Consider the following 10,000-nt stretch of genomic DNA (forward strand, 5'->3'; position numbering starts at 1 on the left):
GGTGTGCCATGTTGTGGGGGGTTCGGTGGAGCGGGGTTTTTCCGAGGAGGGAGGGCGTGCCATGTTGCGCGGGCGGGTTGTTGGAGCGGGGATTTCTGAGGAGGGAGGGTGTGCCATGTCGCGGGGGGGTGCCATGTCGTGGGGGGGTTTCTTGAGGAGGTCCGTCGGGGGGTGGAAGGTTTCGTGTCGCGGGAGGGGGTCGTGTGCAGTGGGGTGTGTGTGCCGTGTCATTGCGGAGCGGGATTTCTTAGGAGGGAGGGTGTGCCATGTCGTGGGGGGGTGAGGTGACGTGCCGTGGGTCGAGCGGGGTTTTTGGAGGTGGGGTGCGCGGGGGATACGCCGCGTCGTCGGGGGGTGCGGTGGGGTGGAGGGTGCGCCGTGTCGTGGGGGGGTGACGCGGGGTGGGCTGGGTCGAGCGGGGTTTTTGGAGGCGTGACGGGGTCGTGTGGATGGAGCGGGGTTTTTCGAGGTGGGGTGCGGGGGGGATGCGCCGCGTCGAGGGGGGGTGCGGTGGGGTGTGCCGTGACGCGGGGTGGGGTGGTGTGGATGCAGCGGGTTTTTCGAGGTGGGGTGGGGTGGTGTGGATGCAGCGGGTTTTCCGAGGTGGGGTGCGCGGGGGCGTCGTGGGGGGGTGACGCGGGGTGGGGTGGGTCGAGCGGGGTTTTCGGAGGCGTGGAGGGAGCGGGGTTTTTCGAGGTGGGGTGCGGGGGGGGCGTCGTGGGGGGTGCGGTGGGGTGGGGGGGTGCGCCGTGTCGTGGGGGGTGACGCGGGGTGGGGTGGGTCGAGCGGGGTTTTCGGAGGCGTGGCGGGGTGTTGTGGAGGGAGCGGGGTTTTTCGAGGTGGGGTGCGGGGGTGCGCCGTGTCGTGGGGGGGTGACGCGGGGTGGGGTGGGTGGAGCGGGGTTTTCGGAGGCGTGGAGGGAGCGGGGTTTTTCGAGGTGGGTGCGGGGGGGGCGTTGTGGGGGGGTGCGCCGTGTCGTGGCGGGTGACGCGGGGTGGGGTGGGTCGAGCGGGGTTTTCGGAGGCGTGGCGGGGTGCTGTGGAGGGAGCGGGGTTTTTCGAGGTGGGGTGCGGGGGTGCGCCGTGTCGTGGGGGGGTGACGCGGGGTGGGGTGGGTCGAGCGGGGTCTTCGGAGGCGTGGAGGGAGCGGGGTTTTTCGAGGTGGGTGCGGGGGGGGCGTTGTGGGGGGGTGCGCCGTGTCGTGGCGGGTGACGCGGGGTGGGGTGGGTCGAGCGGGGTTTTCGGAGGCGTGGCGGGGTGCTGTGGAGGGAGCGGGGTTTTTCGAGGTGGGGTGCGGGGGGGGCGTCGTGGGGGGGTGCGCCGTGTCGTGGGGGGGTGACACGGGTCGAGCGGGGTTTCGGATGCGTGGTGGTGTGGCGTGGAGGCAGCGGGGTTTTTCGAGGTGGGGTGCGGGGGGGGCGTCGTGGGGGGGTGCGGTGGGGTGGGGGGGTGCGCCGTGTCGTGGGGGGGTGACGCGGGGTGGGGTGGGTCGAGCGGGGTTTTTGGAGGAGAGGTGGGGTGCTGTGGATGGAGCTCGGTTTTTCGAGGTGGGGTGGGAGGGGGGTGCGTCGTGGGGGGGTGCGGTGGGGTGGGGGGTGCGCCGTGACGCGGGGTGGGGTGGGTCGAGCGCGGTTTTTTGGAGGCGTGGCGGGGTGGTGTGGAGGGAGCGGGGTTTTTCGAGGTGGGGTGCGGGGGGGGCGTCGTGGGGGGGTGCGCCGTGTCATGGCGGAGTGACACGGGGTTGGGGTGGTCAAGCGGGGTTTTTGGAGGAGAGGTGGGGTGCTGTGGAGGGAGCGGGGTTTTTCGAGGTGGGGTGAGGGGGGGCGTCGTGGGGGGTGACGCGGGGTGGGGGTGGTCGAGCGGGGTTTTTGGAGGAGGGGTGGGGTGCTGTGGAGGGAGCGCGGTTTTTCGAGGTGGGGTGCGGGGGGGCGTCGTGGGGGGGTGCGGTGGGGCGGGGGGTGCGCCGTGTCGTGGGGGAGTGACGCGGGGTTGGGGTGGTCAAGCGGGGTTTTTGGAGGAGAGGTGGGGTGCTGTGGAGGGAGCGGGGTTTTTCGAGGTGGGGTGCGGGGGGGCGTCGTGGGGGGTGACGCGGGGTGGGGGTGGTCGAGCTGGGTTTTTGGAGGAGAGGTGGGGTGCTGTGGAGGGAGCGCGGCTTTTCGAGGTGGGGTGCGGGGGGGCGTTGTGGGGGGGTGCGGTGGGGTGGGGGGGTGCGCCGTGTCGTGGGGGGGAGACGCGGGGTGGGGTGGGTCGAGCGGGGTTTTCGGAGGCGTGGTGGTGTGGCGTGGAGGGAGCGGGGTTTTTCGAGGTGGGGTGGGGGGGGCGTCGTGGGGGGGTGCGGTGGGGTGGGGGGTGCGCCGTGTCGTGGGGGGGTGACGCGGGGTGGGGTGGGTCGAGCGGGGTTTTTCGAGGTGGGGTGCGGGGGGGGGGGATATGCGCCGCGTCGTGGGGGGGTGCGGTGGGGTGGGGGGTGCGCCGTGTCCTGGGGGAGTGACGCGGGGTTGGGTGGGTCGAGTGGGGTTTTTCGAGGTGGGGTGCGGGGGGGGGGGATATGCGCCGCGTCGTGGGGGGGTGCGGTGGGGTGTGGGGGGTGTGCCGTGTCGTGGGGGGCTGATGCGAGGTGGGGTGGGTCGAGCGGGGTTTTCGGAGGCGTGGTGGGGTGGTATGGAGGGAGCGGGGTTTTTCGAGGTGGGGTGCGGGGCGGCGTCGTTGGGGGGTGCGGTGGGGTGGGGGGTGCGCCATGTCGTGGGGGGGTGACGCGGGGTGGGGTGGGTCGAGCGGGGTTTTCGGAGGCATTTGTGGTGTGGCGTGGAGGGAGCGGGGTTTTTCGAGGTGGGGTGCGGGGGGGGCGTCGTGGGGGGTGCGGTGGGGTGGGGGGTGCGCCGTGTCGTGGGGGGGTGACGCGGGGTGGGGTGGGTCGAGCGGGGTTTTTGGAGGAGAGGTGGGGTGCTGTGGATGGAGCTCGGTTTTTCGAGGTGGGGTGGGGGGGGCGTCATGGGGGGGTGCGGTGGGGTGGGGGGTGCGCCGTGACGCGGGGTGGGGTGGGTCGAGCGCGGTTTTTTGGAGGCGTGGCGGGGTGGTGTGGAGGGAGCGGGGTTTTTCGAGGTGGGGTGCGGGGGGGGCGTCGTGGGGGGGTGCGCCGTGTCATGGGGGAGTGACGCGGGGTTGGGGTGGTCAAGCGGGGTTTTTAGAGGAGAGGTGGGGTGCTGTGGAGGGAGCGGGGTTTTCGAGGTGGGGTGCGGGGGGGCGTCGTGGGGGGTGACGCGGGGTGGGGGTGGTCGAGCGGGGTTTTTGGAGGAGAGGTGGGGTGCTGTGGAGGGAGCGCGGTTTTTCGAGGTGGGGTGCGGGGGGCGTCGTGGGGGGGTGCGGTGGGGTGGGGGGGTGCGCCGTGTCGTGGGGGAGTGACGCGGGGTTGGGGTGGTCAAGCGGGGTTTTTGGAGGAGAGGTGGGGTGCTGTTGAGGGAGCGGGGTTTTTCGAGGTGGGGTGCGGGGGGGCGTCGTGGGGGGTGACGCGGGGTGGGGGTGGTCGAGCGGGGTTTTTGGAGGAGAGGTGGGGTGCTGTGGAGGGAGCGCGGTTTTTCGAGGTGGGGTGCGGGGGGGCGTCGTGGGGGATGCGGTGGGGTGGGGGGATGCGCCGTGTCGTGGGGGGGAGACGCGGGGTGGGGTGGGACGAGCGGGGTTTTCGGAGGCGTGGTGGTGTGGCATGGAGGGACCGGGGTTTTTCGAGGTGGGGTGGGAGGGGGGGCGTCGTGGGGGGGTGCGGTGGGGTGGGGGGGTGCGCCGTGTCGTGCGGGGGTGACGCGGGGTGGGGTGGGTCGAGCGGGGTTTCTCGAGGTGGGGTGCGGGGGGGGGGGGGATATGCGCCGCGTCGTGGGGGGGTGCGGTGGGGTGGGGGTGCGCCGTGTCCTGGGGGAGTGACGCGGGGTTGGGTGGGTCGAGTGGGGTTTTTCGAGGTGGGGTGCGGGGGGGGGGATATGCGCCGCGTCGTGGGGGGGTGCGGTGGGGTGTGGGGGGTGTGCCGTGTCGTGGGGGGCTGACGCGAGGTGGGGTGGGTCGAGCGGGGTTTTAGGAGGCGTGGTGGGGTGGTATGGAGGGAGCGGGGTTTTTTGAGGTGGGGTGCGGGGCGGCGTCGTTGGGGGGTGCGGTGGGGTGGGGGGTGCGCCATGTCGTGGGGGGGTGACGCGGGGTGGGGTGGGTCGAGCGGGGTTTTCGGAGGCATTTGTGGTGTGGCGTGGAGGGAGCGGGGTTTTTCGAGGTGGGGTGCGGGGGGGGTGGCGTCGTGCGGGGGTTGCGGTGGGGTGGGGGGTGTGCCGTGTCATGGGGGAGTGACGCGGGGTTGGGTGGGTCGAGCGGGGTTTTTCGACGTGGGGTGAGGGGGGGTGGGGGGGTGCGCCGTGTCGTGGGGGGGTGCGGTGGGGTGTGGGGGGTGTGCCGTGTCGTGGGGGGGCTCACGCGAGGTGGGGTGGGTCGAGCGGGGTTTTCGGAGGCGTGGTGGGGTGGTGTGGAGGGAGCGGGGTTTCTCGAGGTGGGGTGCGGGGGGCATCGTGGGGGGGTGCGGTGGGGTGGAGGGTGCGCCGTGTCATGGGGGAGTGAGGCGGGGCACGGTGGGTCGAGCCTGGTTTTTGGAGGAGTGGTGGGGTGCTGTGGATGGAGTGGGGTTTTTCGAGGTGGGGTGGGGGGGAGGCGCCGCGTTGTAGGGGGTGCGGTGGGGTGGGGTGGGGGGGTGTGCCGTGTCGTGGGGGGTGACGCGGGGTGTCGCGATGCCCCCTCCCCCCCACCATGCCCCGACATGACGCGACGCGCCCCCTCCCCAACATAACATGACAACCCCCCTTCCCCCCCCATGACATCCCCCCATCCCCCATGACACGACACGACGCGATGCGCCCCCCCCCATGACGTCCCCCCCCTCAAAAATTCGCCTCCCCCCTCAACACACACCACCCCCCCTCAAAAATTCGGCCCCCCCATGACATCCCCCCCAGCCCCCATGACACGACGCGCCCCGCCATGACACGACACGACGCGACGCGCCCCCCCCTTCCCCCCTCAACACACACCACACCATGTCGCGACGTGCCGCGATCCCCCCCATGACATCCCCACCCCAGCCCCCCCACCCATGACACGACATGATGCGACGCGCCCCCCCCCCCCATGACATCCTCACCCCACCCCCCCCATGACACGACACGATGCGACGCGCCCCCCCCCCCCATGACATCCCCCCCCATGGGATCCCGCCCCCCCATGACACGACACGATGCGATGTGCCACCCTCCCCTTAACACACACACCCACCCAACGCAATGCCCCCCCTCCGCGCCCCATGGCCTGACACGACACGACGTGCTCCCCTCCCCTTAACACACCCACCCACCCTCCATGACGCCCCCTCAAAAACACCCTTGGAGGGGTGGTGTGGTGTGGTGTGTGTTGAGGGGGGGGGGGATTTTTGAGGGGGGGGAGGGGTGGTGTGGTGTGTGTTGAGGGGGGGGGGGGGGGTGGGGTGGTGCGTGTTGAGGGGGGGGGGAGGGAAGGGTGGGGAGGTGTGTATTGAGGGGGGGGGGGGCGCGAATTTTTTGGGGGGGGAGGGGTGGTGTGGTGTGGTGTGGTGTGTGTTGAGGGGGGTGGCCGAATTTTTGGGGGGGGGGGTGGGGTGGTGTGTGTTGGGGGGGGGGGGGCGAATTTTTTGGGGGCGGGGGGGGGTGGGGTGGGGTGGTGTGTGTTGAGGGGGGGGCGAAATTCCCCCCCCCCCGCGCCCCATGGCCTGACACGACGCGACGTGCTCCCCTCCCCTTAACACACCCACCCACCCTCCATCACGCCCCCTCAAAAACACCCTTGGAGGGGTGGTGTGGTGTGGTGTGTGTTGAGGGGGGGGGGGTGGGGTGGTGCGTGTTGAGGGGGGGGGAAGGGTGGGGAGGTGTGTATTGAGGGGGGGGGCGCGAATTTTTGGGGGGGGGGAGGGGTGGTGTGGTGTGGTGTGGTGTGTGTTGAGGGGGGTGGCCGAATTTTTGGGGGGGGGGTGGGGTGGTGTGTGTTGGGGGGGGGGCGAATTTTTTGGGGGCGGGGGGGGGGGGGGAGGGGTGGGGTGGGGTGGTGTGTGTTGAGGGGGGGGCGAAATTTGGAGGGGGGGAAGGGGAGGGGTGGTGTGGTGTGTGTTGAGGGGGGGGGGGATTCTTGAGGCGGGGGGAGGGGTGGTGTGCTGTGTGTTGAGGGGGGGGGGGAATTTTTGGGGGGGGGGGGAGGGGTGGTGTGGTGTGGTGTGTGTTGAGGGGGGGGGGTGGGGAGGTGTGTGTTGGGGGGGGCGGGAATTTTTGGGGGGGGAGGGGTGGTGTGGGGTGGTGTGTGTTGGGGGGGGGGGGCGAATTTTGGAGGGGGGGAGAGGGGTGGTGTGGTGTGGTGTGTGTTTAGGGGGGGGGGCAATTTTTGGGGGGGGGGGGGGGCAAAATTTGGAGGGGGGGAGGGAGGGGTGGTGTGGTGTGGTGTGTGTTGAGGGGGGGGGGGGAGGGGTGGTGTTTTGTATGTTGAGGGGGGGGGGATTTTTGAGGGGGGGGGGAGGGGTGGTGTGGTGTGTGTTTAGGGGGGGGGGATGGGGTGGTGTTTGTTGAGGGGGGGGGGAAATTTTTGGGGGGGGGGTGGTGTGGGGTGGTGTGTGTTGAGGGGGGGGGGCGAATTTTGGAGGGGGGGGGGAGGGGTGGTGTGGTGTGGTGTGTGTTGAGGGGGGGGCCAATTTTTTTGGGGGGGGGGGGGGAGGGGTGGTGTGGTGTGGTGTGTGTTCAGGGGGGGGGGGAGGGGTGGTGTTTTGTGTGTTGAGGGGGGGGGGAATTTTTGACGGGGGGGGGGGAGGGGGGTGGGGTGGTGTGTGTTGAGGGGGGGGGGGGGGAAGGGGTGGTGTGGGGTGGTGTGTGTTGATGGGGGGGGGGAGGGGTGGTGTGGTGTGGTGTGTGTTCAGGGGTGGGGGCGAATTTTTGGGGGGGGGAAGGGGCGAAATTTGGAGGGGGGGGCGAATTTTTTGGGGGGGGGGGAGGGGTGGGGTGGTGTGTGTTGAGGGGGGGGCTAAATTTGGAGGGGGGAAGGGGAGGGGTGGTGTGGTGTGGTGTGTGTTGAGGGGGGGGGGGAGGGGTGGTGTGGTGTGGTGTGGTGTGGTGTGTGTTGAGGGGGAGGTGCGGTGGTGTGTGTTGAGGGGGGGGGGGGGAAGGGTGGGGAGGTGTGTATTGAGGGGGGGGGCGAATTTTTGGGGGGGGGGAGGGGTGGTGTGTGTTGGGGGCGGGGGGGGGGGGGGGGGGGGAATTTTGGAGGGGGGAGGGAGGGGTGGTGTGGTGTGGTGTGGTGTGTGTTGAGGGGGGTGGCCGAATTTTTTTGGGGGGGGGTGGGGTGGTGTGTGTTGGGGGGGGGGGGCGAATTTTTTGGGGGCGGGGGGGGGAGGGGTGGGGTGGTGTGTGTTGAGGGGGGGGCGAAATTTGGTGGAGGGGAAGGGGAGGGGTGGTGTGGTGTGTGTTGAGGGGGGGGGAGGGGTGGTGTGGTGTGTGTTGAGGGGGAGGGGGAATTTTTGAGGGGGGGGGCGAATTTTGGAGGGGGGGGAGGGGTGGTGTGGTGTGGTGTGTGTTGAGGGGGGGGGCAAATTTTTGGGGGGGGAAGGGGCGAAATTTGGAGGGGGGGCAAATTTTTGGGGCGGGGGGGGAGGGGTGGGGTGGTGTGTGTTGAGGGTGGGGCGAAATTTCGAGGGGGGGAAGGGGAGGGGTGGTGTGGTGTGGTGTGGTGTGGTGTGTGTTGAGGGGGGGGGGGGGATTTTTGAGGGGGGGGGAGGGGTGGTGTGTGTTGAGGGGGGGGGTGGGGTGGTGTGTGTTGAGGGCGGGGGGGGGGATTTTTTTGGGGGGGGGAGGGGTGGTGTGGTGTGGGGTGGTGTGTGTTGAGGGGGGGGGGCGAATTTTTGGGGGGGGGGGGAGGGGTGGGGTGGTGTGTGTTGAGGGGTGGGCGAAATTTGGAGGGGGGGAAGGGGAGGGGTGGTGTGGTGTGTGTTGAGGGGGGGGGATTTTTGAGAGGGGGGGGGGGTGGTGTGGTGTGTGTTGAGGGGGGGGTGGGAAGGGTGGGGAGGTGTGTATTGAGGGGGGGGCGCGAATTTTTGGGGGGGGGGGAGGGGTGGTGTGTGTTGGGGCCGGGGGGTGGGGGGGCAAATTTTGGAGGGGGGGAGGGGTGGTGTGGTGTGGTGTGTGTTGAGGGGGGTGGCCGAATTTTTTTGGGGGGGGGTGGGGTGGTGTGTGTTGGGGGGGGCGAATTTTTTGGGGGCGGGGGCGGGGGAGGAGTGGGGTGGTGTGTGTTGAGGGGGGGCGAAATTTGGAGGGGGGGAAGGGGAGGGGTGGTGTGGTGTGTGTTGAGGGGGGGGGGGGAGGGGTGGTGTGGGGTGGTGTGTGTTGAGGGGGGGGTGGGGAGGGGTGGTGTGGCGTGGTGTGTGTTGAGGGGGGGGGGGCGAATTTTTGGGGGGGGAAGGGGCGAAATTTGGACGGGGGGGCGAATTTTTGGGGGGGGGGGAGGGGTGGGGTGGTGTGTGTTGAGGGGAAGGCGAAATTATGAGGGGGGGAAGGGGAGGGGTGGTGTGGTGTGGTGTGGTGTGTGTTGAGGGGGGTGGCCGAATTTTTTTGGGGGGGGGGTGGGGTGGTGTGTGTTGGGGGGGGGAGCGAATTTTTTGGGGGCGGGGGGGGGGAGGGGTGGGGTGGTGTGTGTTGAGGGGGGGGCGAAATTTGGTGGGGAGGAAGGGGAGGGGTGGTGTGGTGTGTGTTGGGGGGGGGGGGAGGGGTGGTGTGGTGTGTGTTGAGGGGGGGGGGGGCGGGGGAGGGGTGGTGTGGTGTGTGTTGGGGGGGGGGGTGGGGTGGTGTGTGTTGGGGGGGGCGAATTTTTTGGGGGCGGGGGGGGGGAGGGGTGGGGTGGTGTGTGTTGAGGGTGGGGCGAAATTTGGAGGGGGGGAAGGGGAGGGGTGGTGTGGTGTGTGTTGAGGGGGGGGGGATTTTTGAGGGGGGGAGGGGTGGTGTGGTGTGTGTTGACATGACAAGACGCGACGTGCTCCCCTCCCCTTAACACACCCACCCACCCACCATGACGCCCCCTCAAAAATTCTGCCCCCCTCCCCCCCCCCAACACACACCACACCACACCACCCCTACCCCCCCTCCAAAATTCGCCCCCCCTCTCAACACACACCACACCACCCCTCCCCCCCCCACCCCCCCTCAAAAATTCGCCCCCCCCCCCCCCCCCCCTTCAAAATTCGGCCCCTCTCAACACACACCAACCCCCCCTCCCCCCCCCCTCAAAAATTCGGCCCCCCCCCTCCCACCCCCCCCTCAAAAATTCGCCCCCCCCCCCCACCCCCCCTCAAAATTTCGGCCCCCCCCACCTTCAAAATTCGGCGCCCCCCGCCCCCCCCCCACCAAAATTCGGCCCCCCCTCCCCCCTCAACACGCCATGTCGCGAGGCGCCCTTCCCCCCCCCCCCAAGGAAAATTTCGGGCTTTGTAGGTATGCCTTGCCGTTGGAGCCGAAAACACCTATGAGGGTAGTGGTGCTTGCTCCATCGAAACACTCCTTAGAGATCCAAGGGAGGGTGAGGTGAGGCGTATGGTCCCCGCATCCGTCTTGTCCGCGAGGAGTGTCTCGTGAGCAAATGCCATGTACCCCCCGCCGAACGGTTAGGCTCAAGCGACTTGTGGTTATCCTTGCGAGGACATCGCGTCGTGGCGGTCAACATGTGCCCACTAGGCGGTGAGGAGCGAAGTGCGGTGCCTTTAACACGTGTCTTGTTTTTGGCGAGATCGTGTTCGAGCTCCATGGTTCTCAATGCTAACGGCGATTCTCGTCGTGAATATTGTGCGGCTTGTATCGATACGGATGGACCGAAACCGATGGAACGATGTGATCGAGGTGCTTCTTCGTCGGCGGGGCTTGTTCCCGGTGGGGTTGAGTGTACCTCATGATGGGCTCTTGTTGATGTGAAACGGTGGAATG

This window comes from Lygodium microphyllum, chromosome 18, assembly GCF_053477565.2.
Source record: "Lygodium microphyllum isolate KBCC chromosome 18, Lygodium_microphyllum_v1.1.10, whole genome shotgun sequence".
NCBI lineage: Eukaryota > Viridiplantae > Streptophyta > Polypodiopsida > Schizaeales > Lygodiaceae > Lygodium > Lygodium microphyllum.